Source organism: Oncorhynchus nerka, linkage group LG4 (assembly GCF_034236695.1).
Source record: "Oncorhynchus nerka isolate Pitt River linkage group LG4, Oner_Uvic_2.0, whole genome shotgun sequence".
Taxonomy (NCBI): domain Eukaryota; kingdom Metazoa; phylum Chordata; class Actinopteri; order Salmoniformes; family Salmonidae; genus Oncorhynchus; species Oncorhynchus nerka.
The window spans coordinates 34,984,049-34,996,507 of NC_088399.1; the positions used below are offsets into that span (position 1 = coordinate 34,984,049).

At 48.1% G+C, this 12,459-nt stretch overlaps 1 protein-coding gene across 1 annotated transcript in view; it reads left to right on the forward strand.

Moving 5' to 3' along the window:
- Positions 1 to 12,459, forward strand: part of LOC115117542 (pappalysin-1-like) — a 141,048-nt gene that overhangs the window by 97,493 nt on the left and 31,096 nt on the right. The window lies entirely within an intron of this gene.

Below are 12,459 nucleotides of genomic sequence, written 5' to 3' on the forward strand. Positions count from 1 at the left end.
GGGCTCTTAGTTAGTTCACAGTCACACATTAAACCCATTCACTCCCACAGAGGGCTCTTAGTTAGTTCACAGCCACACAGTAAACCCATTCACTCCCACAGAGGGCTATTAGTTAGTTCACAGTCACACAGTAAACCCATTCACTCCCACATAGTGCTCTTAGTGAGTTCACAGCCACGCAGTAAACCCATTCACTCCCACAGAGGGCTCTTAGTTAGTTCACAGTCACACAGTAAACCCATTCACTCCCACAGAGGGGTCATAGTTAGTTAGTTCCCAGTCACACAGTAAACCCATTCACTCCCACAGAGGGCTTTTAGTTAGTTCACAGTCACACAGTAAACCCATTCACTCCTACAGAGGGCTCATAGTTAGTTCACAGCCACAGAGTCAACCCATTCACTCCCACAGAGGGGTCATAGTTTGTTAGTTCCCAGTCACGCAGTAAACCCATTCAGTCCCACAGAGGGCTCTTAGTTAGTTCACAGCCACACAGTCAACCCATTCACTCCCACAGAGGGCTCTTAGTTAGTTCACAGTCACACAGTAAACCCATTCACTCCCACAGAGGGCTCTTGGTTAGTTAGTTCACAGCCACACAGTCAACCCATTCACTCCCACAGAGGGCTATTAGTTAGTTCACAGTCACACAGTCAACCCATTCACTCACACAGAGGGCTATTATTTAGTTCACAGTCACACATTAAACACATTCACTCACACAGAGGGCTATTAGTTAGTTCACAGCCACACAGTAAACCCATTCACTCCCACAGAGGGCTATTAGTTAGTTCACAGCCACACAGTAAACCCATTCACTCCCACAGAGGGCTATTAGTTAGTTCACAGTCACACAGTAAACCCATTCACTCCCACAGAGGGCTCTTTGTTAGTTCACAGCCACACAGTAAACCCATTCACTCACACAGAGGGCTCTTTGTTAGTTCACAGCCACACAGTAAACCCATTCACTCCTACAGAGGGCTCTTAGTTAGTTCACAGTCACACAGTAAACCTATTCACTCCCACAGAGTGCTCTTAGTTAGTTCACAGTCACACAGTAAACCCATTCACTCCCACAGAGGCTATTAGTTAGTTCACAGTCACACAGTAAACCCATTCACTCCCACAGAGGGCTCTTTGTTAGTTCACAGCCACACAGTAAACCCATTCACTCCTACAGAGGGCTCTTAGTTAGTTCACAGTCACACATTAAACGCATTCACTCCCACAGAGGGCTCTTAGTTAGTTCACAGTCACACAGTAAACCCATTCACTCCCACAGAGGGCTCTTAGTTAGTTCACAGTCACACAGTAAACCCATTCACTCACACAGAGGGCTATTAGTTAGTTCACAGTCACACAGTAAACCCATTCACTCCCACAGAGGGCTCTTAGTTAGTTCACAGTCACACAGTAAACCCATTCACTCACACAGAGGGCTATTCGTTAGTTCACAGTCACACAGTTAACCCATTCACTCCCACAGAGGGCTCTTAGTTAGTTCACAGTCACACAGTAAACCCATTCACTCACACAGAGGGCTATTAGTTAGTTCACAGTCACACAGTAAACCCATTCACTCCCACAGAGGGCCCGTAAAGACAACAGCACCAACACTTTATCCCTCTCCCAGGCTCTGTTAACAGACCTGCAAGCTAATCAATTAATGCTCCCTAAAACACACACACACACAGAGACAGAGAGGGAGATGTTTATTTATTTTCCCTTTTGTACATGAACTATTTGCACATTGTTACAGCACTGTATACATACATAATATGACATTTTAAATGTCTGTATTCTTTTGGAACTTTTGTGAGTGTAACGTTTGCTGTTCATTTTTTGTTTATTTCACTTTTGTTTTGGATCTTTTTCGTTAATTCTGGTAATGTAATCATTTGTTTCCCATGCTAATTAAACCCCTGAGAGAGAGAGAGACCCTACTAGAATCTAAAGTCAAATGTCTACTCTTTGCCGATGATCTGGTGCTTCTGTCCCCAACCAAGGAGGGCCTACAGCAGCACCTAGATCTTCTGCGCAGATTCTGCCAGACCTGGGCCCTGACAGTAAATCTCAGTCCGACCAAAATAATGGTGTTCCAAAAAAGGTCCAGTCGCCAGGACCACAAATACAAATTCCATCTTAGACACCATTGCCCTAGAGCACACAAAAAACGAAACATACCTTGGCCTAAACATCACCGCCACAGATAACTTCCACAAAGCTGTGAACGATCTGAGAAACAAGGCAAGAAGGGCATTCTTTGCCATCAAAAGGAACATAAAATTCAACATACCAATTAGGATCTGGCTAAAAATACTTGAATCAGTCATAGAGCCCATTGCCCTTTATGGTAGTGAGGTCTCACCAACCTAGACTTCAGAAAATGGGACAAACACCAAATTGAGACTCTGCATGCAGAATTCTGCAAAAAAATATCCTCCGTGTACAGTGTAAAACACCAAATAATGCACGCAGGGCAGAATTAGGCCGATACCCACTAATGATCAAAATCCAGAAAGAGCCAATCAATTCTACAACCACCTAAAAGGAAGCGATTCCCAAACCTTCCATAACAATGCCATCACCTACAGAGAGATGAACCTGGAGAAGAGTCCCCTAAGCAAGCTGGTCCTGGGGCTCTGTTCACAAACACAAACACACCCCACAGAGCCCCAGGACAGCAGCACAATTAGACCCAATCAAATCATGAGAAAACAAAAAGATAATTACTTGACACATTGGAAAGAATTAACAAAAAAAAACAGAGCAAACAAGAATGCAATTTGGCCCTAAACAGTGGCAGAATACCTGACCACTGTGACTGACCCAAACTTAAGGAAAGCTTTGACTATGTACAGACTCAGTGAGCATAGCCTTGCCATTGAGAAAGGCCGCCGTAGGCAGACATGGCTCCCAAGAGAAGACAGGCTATGTGCACACTGCCCACAAAATGAGGTGGAAACTGAGCTGCACATCCTAACCTCCTGTCCAATGTATGACCATATTAGAAACACATATTTCCCTCAGATTACACAGATCCACAAAGAATTCGAAATCAAACCCAATTTTGATTGGGGGGAAAGAGACAGAGAGAGAGGGTGGGGGGGAAAGAGACAGAGAGAGAGGGTGGGGGAAAGAGACAGAGAGAGAGAGGGTGGGGGAAAGAGACAGAGAGAGAGAGAGGGGGGGGAAAGAGACAGATAGAGAGAGGGTGGGGGAAAGAGACAGAGAGAGAGAGGGTGGGGGAAAGAGACAGAGAGATAGAGAGGGTGGGGGAAAGAGACAGAGAGAGAGAGGTGGGGGAAAGAGACAGAGAGAGAGGGTGGGGGAAAGAGAGAGAGAGGGGTGGGGGAAAGAGACAGAGAGAGAGAGGGGTGGGGGGAAAGAGACAGAGAGAGAGAGGGTGGGGGAAAGAGACAGAGAGAGAGGGTGGGGGAAAGAGAGAGAGAGGGTGGGGGAAAGAGACAGAGAGAGAGAGGGTGGGGGAAAGAGACAGAGAGAGAGAGAGGGTGGGGGAAAGAGAGAGAGAGGGTGGGGGAAAGAGAGAGAGGGTGGGGGAAAGAGACAGAGAGAGAGGGGTGGGGGAAAGAGAGAGAGAGGGTGGGGGAAAGAGACAGAGAGAGAGAGGGTGGGGGAAAGAGAGAGAGAGGGTGGGGGAAAGAGAGAGAGAGGGTGGGGGGAAAGAAAAGAGAGAGAGAGGGTGGGGGAAAGAGACAGAGAGAGAGGGTGGGGGGAAAGAGAGAGAGAGGGTGGGGAAAGAGACAGAGAGAGAGAGGGTGGGGAAAGAGACAGAGAGCGAGAGGGTGGGGGAAAGAGACAGAGAGAGAGAGGGTGGGGGGGAAAGAGACAGAGAGAGAGGGTGGGGAAAGAGACAGAGAGAGAGGGTGGGGGAAAGAGACAGATAGAGAGAGGGTGGGGGGGAAAGAGACAGAGAGAGAGAGGGTGGGGGAAAGAGACAGAGAGAGAGAGGGTGGGGGGAAAGAGACAGAGAGAGAGAGAGGGTGGGGGGAAAGAGACAGAGAGAGAGGGTGGTGGGGGAAAGAGACAGAGAGAGAGGGTGGGGGAAAGAGAGAGAGAAAGAGAGAGGGTGGGGGAAAGAGACAGAGAGAGAGGGTGGGGGAAAGAGACAGAGAGAGAGGGTGGGGGGAAAGAGAGAGATGGTGGGGGAAAGAGACAGAGAGAGAGAGGGTGGGGGGAAAGAGACAGATAGAGAGGGTGGGGGAAAGAGACAGAGAGAGAGAGGGTGGGGGAAAGAGACAGAGAGAGAGAGGGTTGGGGGAAAGAGACAGGGAGAGAGGGTGGGGAAAGAGAGAGAGAGGGTGGGGGAAAGAGACAGAGAGAGAGGGTGGGGGGAAAGAGAGAGAGAGGGTGGGGGAAAGAGACAGAGAGAGAGAGGGTGGGGGAAAGAGACAGAGAGAGAGGGTGGGGGAAAGAGAGAGAGAGGGTGGGGGAAAGAGACAGAGAGAGAGGGGTGGGGGAAAGAGACAGAGAGAGAGAGGGTGGGGGAAAGAGAGAGAGAGGTGGGGGAAAGAGACAGAGAGAGAGGGTGGGGGGAAAGAGACAGAGAGAGAGAGGGTGGGGGAAAGAGACAGAGAGAGAGAGGGTGGGGGGGAAAGAGAGAGAGGGTGGGGGAAAGAGAGAGAGAGAGGGTGGGGGAAAGAGACAGAGAGAGAGGGGTGGGGGAAAGAGACAGAGAGAGAGGGTGGGGGAAAGAGAGAGAGAGGGTGGGGGGAAAGAGACAGAGAGAGAGAGCGTGGGGGAAAGAGACAGAGAGAGAGAGGGTGGGGGAAAGAGACAGAGAGAGAGAGAGGGTGGGGGAAAGAGACAGAGAGAGAGGGTGGGGGAAAGAGACAGAGAGAGAGGGTGGGGAAAGAGACAGATAGAGAGAGGGTGGGGGGAAAGAGACAGAGAGAGAGAGGGTGGGGGAAAGAGACAGAGAGAGAGAGGGTGGGGGAAAGAGACAGAGAGAGAGAGGGTGGGGGGAAAGAGACAGAGAGAGAGAGGGTGGGGGAAAGAGAGAGAGAGAGGGTGGGGAAAGAGACAGAGAGAGAGAGGGTGGGGGGAAAGAGACAGAGAGAGAGGGTGGGGGAAAGAGAGAGAGAGGGTGGGGGAAAGAGACAGAGAGAGAGAGGGTGGGGGAAAGAGACAGATAGAGAGGGTGGGGGAAATAGACAGAGAGAGAGAGGGTGGGGGAAAGAGACAGAGAGGGAGAGAGGGTGGGGGAAAGAGACAGGGAGAGAGGGTGGGGAAAGAGAGAGAGGGTGGGGGAAAGAGACAGAGAGAGAGGGTGGGGGGAAAGAGAGAGAGAGGGTGGGGGAAAGAGAGAGAGAGGGTGGGGAAAGAGACAGAGAGAGAGGGTGGGGGAAAGAGACAGAGAGAGAGGGTGGGGGAAAGAGAGAGAGAGGGTGGGGAAAGAGACAGAGAGAGAGAGCGTGGGGGAAAGAGACAGAGAGAGAGAGGGTGGGGGAAAGAGACAGAGAGAGAGAGAGGGGGGGGGGGAAAGAGACAGAGAGAGAGGGTGGGGGAAAGAGACAGAGAGAGAGGGTGGGGGAAAGAGACAGATAGAGAGAGGGGTGGGGGGAAAGAGACAGAGAGAGAGAGGGTGGGGAAAGAAAGAGACAGAGAGAGAGAGGGTGGGGGAAAGAGACAGAGAGAGAGAGAGGGTGGGGGGAAAGAGACAGAGAGAGAGGGTGGGGGAAAGAGACAGAGAGAGAGAGGGTGGGGGAAAGAGACAGAGAGAGAGAGGGTGGGGGAAAGAGAGAGAGGGGGTGGGGGAAAGAGACAGAGAGAGAGAGGGTGGGGGGAAAGAGACAGAGAGAGAGGGTGGGGGGAAAGAGAGAGAGAGAGGGTGGGGGAAAGAGACAGAGAGAGAGAGGGTGGGGGGAAAGAGACAGATAGAGAGGGTGGGGGAAAGAGACAGAGAGAGAGAGTGGGGAAAGAGACAGAGAGGAGAGAGGGTGGGGGAAAGAGACAGGGAGAGAGGGTGGGGGAAAGAGAGAGAGAGGGTGGGGGAAAGAGACAGAGAGAGAGAGGGTGGGGGAAAGAGACAGAGAGAGAGAGGGGGTGGGGGAAAGAGAGAGAGAGGGTGGGGGAAAGAGACAGAGAGAGAGAGGGGTGGGGGGGAAAGAGACAGAGAGAGAGAGGGTGGGGAAAGAGAGAGAGAGGGTGGGGGAAAGAGACAGAGAGAGAGAGGGTGGGGGAAAGAGACAGAGAGAGAGGGTGGGGGAAAGAGACAGAGAGAGAGAGGGTGGGGGAAGAGACAGAGAGAGAGAGAGGGTGGGGGGAAAGAGACAGAGAGAGAGGGTGGGGAAAGAGACAGAGAGAGAGAGAGGGTGGGGGAAAGAGACAGAGAGAGAGGGTGGGGGGGAAAGAGACAGAGAGAGAGAGGGTGGGGGGAAAGAGACAGAGAGAGAGAGAGGGTGGGGGGAAAGAGAGAGAGGGGTGGGGGAAAGAGACAGAGAGAGAGAGGGTGGGGGGAAAGAGACAGAGAGAGAGAGGGTGGGGGGAAAGAGAGAGAGAGGGTGGGGGAAAGAGACAGAGAGAGAGAGGGTGGGGGGAAAGAGACAGAGAGAGAGAGAGGGTGGGGGAAAGAGACAGAGAGAGAGGGTGGGGGAAAGAGAGAGAGAGGGTGGGGAAAGAGACAGAGAGAGAGAGGGTGGGGGGAAAGAGACAGAGAGAGAGAGGGTGGGGGAAAGAGACAGAGAGAGAGAGAGGGTGGGGGAAAGAGACAGATAGAGAGAGGGTGGGGGGAAAGAGACAGAGAGAGAGAGGTGGGGGAAAGAGACAGAGAGAGAGAGGGGGGGGGAAAGAGACAGATAGAGAGGGTGGGGGACGAGACAGAGAGAGAGGGTGGGGGAAGAGACAGAGAGAGAGGGTGGGGGAAAGAGACAGAGAGAGAGAGGGTGGGGAAAGAGACAGAGAGAGAGGTGGGGGGGACGAGACAGAGAGAGAGAGGGGGGGAAGAGACAGAGAGAGAGGGTGGGGGAAAGAGACAGAGAGAGAGGGTGGGGGAAAGAGACAGAGAGAGAGGTTGGGGGAGAAAGAGACAGAGAGAGAGGGTGGGGGAAAGAAAGAGACAGAGAGAGAGGTTGGGGGAGAAAGAGACAGAGAGAGAGGGTGGGGGGAATAGAGACAGGGAGAGAAGGTGGGGAGAAAGAGACAGAGACAGAAGGTGGGGGAAGGAGACAGAAGGTGTGGGAAAAGAGACAGAGAGAGAAAGTGAAAATCTGTGGTTTTAGGTTGTGTTCGTACGTGAAGCCAGAGGAATGATCCATGAGCTAAATGAGAGGGAGCGAAAGAGAGAGAGAGGGAACACAAAAAAAGAGTGAGAGACCGCAAGAAGACAGGGAAAGAGGAAGAGAGTGTGAGAAATGAGAGAGGTTGAGTGAGCTGTATAGAAGGATTCAATGAATGATGTACCGGGGCACTCCCTCCTGTTTGCTCTGGCTATTAACGTAATGGAGCACCACCTCAACTGGTTTTATGTTGGTGAGGATGCACATGTGGAAGTGGTTATGGTGGAGGATCTGACTGGCGCAGGGGGGCGGGGGGGAGCTTACTGTACACACATGCGCAGACACACACACTTGTTATTTGTGTGTGTATGCGTAATCAGATTTATACTCTACATATCCATATGGCACTCTGTTTGCATGTATGATGTGTTTTTGTGGTCTGAAATTGTTGACACCCTTGATAAACATGAGTCAAAAAGACTGTATAAAATAAATCATTTAAATACTGAGCTATATTGTAAGCTCCAAACAAAAAAAAGTTTAATTTGTAAAAAAAAATTATGGTCGGGTTCAAAATGATTGACATCCATGTTTTCAGTACCTCACCATGCGAGGATAACGGAGCTGAGCCTGTTTCGAGAACCCTTACAGATCCTTGATGTCCTTCGTCAGCACTTATGGACTGCCTTCTTCTGAAAAATATAACCTGTTAAACAAAACCTATTTCTCTGAGAAATTGTATTATTATTATATAATTTCCCTTTTTTTTTGTATACAATATAACTCAATATTTGATTTAATTTTTTTTTTTTTTTTTAATACAGTCATTAATGCTCATCTTTATCAAGAGTGTCAATCATTCCAGACCCGGCTGTATGTTGTTTCTCTATTAGCATGTCAACACTACATCCATATGCGTATGTACCAACACAAGCATAATGCGGCTCATTTCAGTTAAACAGCATGTTGGTGTATGCAAAATGGTCCATTTGGGACACAAGCTGTTCAGGTCTATTACACAACGAAACATGTTACTACCAGCCTACGATTGTATCTGCATGTGTCAACTCTGAGAGATTCACTTCATTGCCATCTGACCATCACACTTGTAACGTCATTACGTTTGATTGACAGGTCATAATGTTGATTAATATGTCAACGGTAAATTGCTTCGGGATGAAGGATTGAAGGATCTCCTTGAGAGGGTTAGTGTGTGGGAGAGAGAGGGGAGAGAGAGAGAGGGGAGGGAGAGAGAGACGGGTGAGAGAGGGGGGGGGGGAGAAATAGAAAGAGACAGAACTTCAGCTCACTTCCCTCCCTTTTCGTTACTTGGGGACAGTACAACGAGTTCCTCTCCTCTCCCCCCCCCCTGGTCCCTGTAGTCTATGAGGTTGAAAAGTGCAGTGCAAAGCACAATCCTATCTCCTTTCATTAGCCGATTACAGTCTTGCTTCACCGGTGTCAAGGTGGTTCTGGGAACTATCAAGGTGGTTCTGATGCTATCTCCAAAACAATCTGTACCCCCACGTCTATTTGTGTATTTGAGGTTTTATTATGCAATCCGTTTGTGTCCCAGATGTCTCAGAGGAAAGCCTGTGTGTGTGGTGGGGGGTGGGGGGGATTGTGCATGTGAGAGAGCGAGAGCGAGCAGCAGACATATTTTAGCCTTTCGTGTGGACGCGCTGCAGGTCTCAAGGCGAGTGGCGCTGAAAGGTCCAGATTTTATCTACCCTGGGAAATGTAGCGCTTTAAATTGAGTGAGTCTCAAGGTGTTTTATGAGGCGACAAGGTCAGGGTGCTGATGATGATTGACACCTGAGGGTGTGTTTGTGTGTTAGAAGTAGGGTCTGTAGTGTTTACTGATCAGGTCACATGGCCAAGGAAAAACTCCTGGACTAACTATTAAGGCAAGATGAACAACAAGACAAATGACCACACTCTCAGCTGTTTACCTGAAAGGGCACATTGCTTTCAGGTAGTATACAATTGACATACAACTGTCTGATACGACTACATGCAGAGGTTTTGTAGGGAAATGCAGTTGGTGATTAAGATGGGGATCAGTGCAACAAGGAAACATCACTGGAGTATCTGCTTGGAGTGGCTACATAGTCCTGTCAGAGATGCCAGCAGTACAATTAGTTCTGTGTAGTGTTACAACATTCCAGTTACTTTCCCAAAATGCACAGGTTATCCAGAAATCCCAGTTGGAATATTCCTGGAATCAGAAGTGAATGGAAGCAGGAATTCTGGAATTGTCCATCCAGGATTTCTGTAAAAGCTGCAATCTTTTGCAAAGTTACCTGATTTTTTTTCAACCCTAGTTCTGTATGATCCTGGCTGAACTCGAAACGGATTGTGTTATACTGTATGAAGTGTCATCCTAAGTAAGGTGAGGTGGGTTGAGATGAAGAGGGTTGGAGCTGTGTGTCTGTCTGTCGGTCTGGCTTGAATTAGGCCCAGTAGCCAGGGGTTGTTAAATCCACTCTGGAGGAGAGTCAGGCAGCTGTAAAGATTTTAAAGAAGGAAACTCCACATACACAAACTGTATACACACTTGAGCATACACAGTCATAAATCCCCCCACACACACAAACACACATACATATACACACACACACAGATACACAATTGGACCCGTCAACACCAGCTTTTAGTCACAGTATGAGTGTACACCGTGCATTCGGAAAGTGTTCAGACTGTTCTGTTCTGTGGAGCGAGTAGTACACAGTGTTGTACGAGATCTTCAGTTTCTTGGCAATTTCTCGCATGGAATAGCTTTAATTTCTCAGAACAAGAATAGACTGATGAGTTTCAGAAGAAAGTCCTTTGTTTCTGGCCATTTTGAACCTGTAATCAAACCCACAAATGCTGATGCTCCAGATACTCAACTAGTCTAAAGAAGGACAGTTTTATTGCTTCTTTAATGAACAGTTTTCAGCTGTGCTAATATAATTGCAAAAGGGTTTTCTAATGATAAATTAGCCTTTGAAAATGCTAAACTTGGACTAACTAACACAACCTGCTATTGGAACACAGGAGTGATGGTTGTTGATAATGGGCGAATGTATATAATGGGCAATATTCCATAAAAAATCAGCCGTTTCCAGTATTTCTGATCAATCTTATATTATTTTAATGGACAAAAAAATTTGCTTTTCTTTCAAAAACAAGGACATTTCTAAGTGACCTAAAACGTTTGAATTGTAGTGTATGTAATTAAAGGGGAAGAAACCCATATACCAGGTTCCTATAAACCCAACATGTTGAAGATGGAACTGACTGAGTTCAGTTACTACACTCTTAGAAAAAAGGGTTCCAAAAGGGTTCTTCTATTGTCCCCATAGCAGAACCCTTTTAGATCCAGGTAGAACCTGTTTTGGTTCCAGGTAGAACCCTCTGTGGAAAGGATTCTACCTGTAACCTAAAAGGTTTCTTTAAATGGTACTCCTATGGGGACAGCCAAAGAACCCTTTTTAGGATGTTGACCCCTTTAAAATGTTGGTCCATCTGAAATATTAGGAGTTAGGGTTAAATGTTGATCCTTCTGAATGTTAACAGTGGCTAAGCTGAAAATGTTGACTCAGTAGTGCAGTTTGTGATAAAAGCACCACATTTGGCACAGAGGTAGATGTTTGTACCCTGAAAAAATATAAATATGGAGCCACCCCAGATTTTGCCCCTGGGGGGCGTGGCAGCCACTATAACTCGTAAATAACTCAAAAATGGAAATACATATTTAGCTTCCAGTCAATGTCTCTATACCAAGTTGATAGTCTCATCTTTCAGATACAATTGGAACTGAATTGATAGCCCATAGCCTTTCCACTGTTAGATCTAAAAGTATGAAGGCACCAGTGCCCATTTCACCTATATCACCCATACCGGTGGCCATTTTAGGTCATACCGGTATGTCAGATCAGCTCAATCGCCAACTTCGTTGAATGAATATGTGGCAAACATACCAAAAAGTATTTTGGGCCATTTAAACAATTTTCTTGTGTTATAAAAGGTTAATTAAATACAAAGTGTTACTGCTTGAAAGACAGTGTCTCTTTGAAATCATGACTAAATTGCGGTCCAAAAATGACCCCTTATTTACAGCAGGAATGCATGAAGTCTTATTGTGTCCTTAATCGGCTGTAAACTGAACAACTCCAGCTTATTGTCCTTTTTTATCAACAACAGACCGCATGACCTTAGAATTAGAAGGTTTCTGAAATAATTGGCTTTAAAAGTTCAAACCCTCATTGGTTCGAATGGTGTCAGCAAATTTGATCTTGTATTTTTTTAAACTTAACAACATGATTGGGGTTTAGAGTATAATATAGGCTAGGTAGAGAACATTGTACAGAACAGGGCTATGTCAATAACTACATTTAGACAAAAAAGCAAATAGAGCCTTATAATTCCAAGCACTCAATAGAAAGTATTTGTGTGGGGACATGCGGTTGTATTTATCTGTGTGTGTGTGTGTGCGTGCGTGCGTGGGTGGGTGTGTGTGTGTGTGCGTGTGTGTGTGTGCGTGTGTGTGCGTGTGTGTGTGTGTCTGGGCCTCTGAGTGTGTGGGTGTGCGCGTGTGTGTGTGTGTGTGTGTGTGTGTGTGTGTGTGTGTGCGTGTGCGTGCGTGTGTGTGTGTCTGGGCCTCTGAGTGTGTGGGTGTGCGTGTGTGTGTGTGTGTGTGTGTCTGGGCCTCTGAGTGTGTGGGTGTGCGTGTGTGTATGTGTGTGTGTGTGTGTGCATGTGTGTGTGTGTGTGTGTCTGGGCCTCTGAGTGTGTGGGTGTGCGTGTGTGTGTGTATGTGTGTGTGTGCATGTGTTTGTGTGTGTGTGTCTGGGCCTCTGAGTGTGTGGGTGTGCGTGTATGTGTGTGTGCATGTGTGTGTGTGTGTGTGTGTGTGTCTGGGCCTCTGAGTGTGAGGGTGTGCGTGCGCTGGTGCGTCTGCCTGTTTCTGTCCGGATGTTGTCTCAGTCCAGCGGCTCTTCTGAATAACAGTGTTCGCTGATGCGAAAGGTGCCAACATTTCTCCGTAGTTGGTATTCAGACCACACAATGCTGTGTTGGGATCAAAACAGGCCATGAATCCATCCTCCCCATGTGGAGTTGGGGATAATCCCCTGTGTACTGGCTCTGGTGGAAAGTGTCCCCTCCCCCGGTCTAAATGTGGTTTGCATTAGGATGATTATACAGTAGTTGGATGTCAGCTCTGTTGACTGGG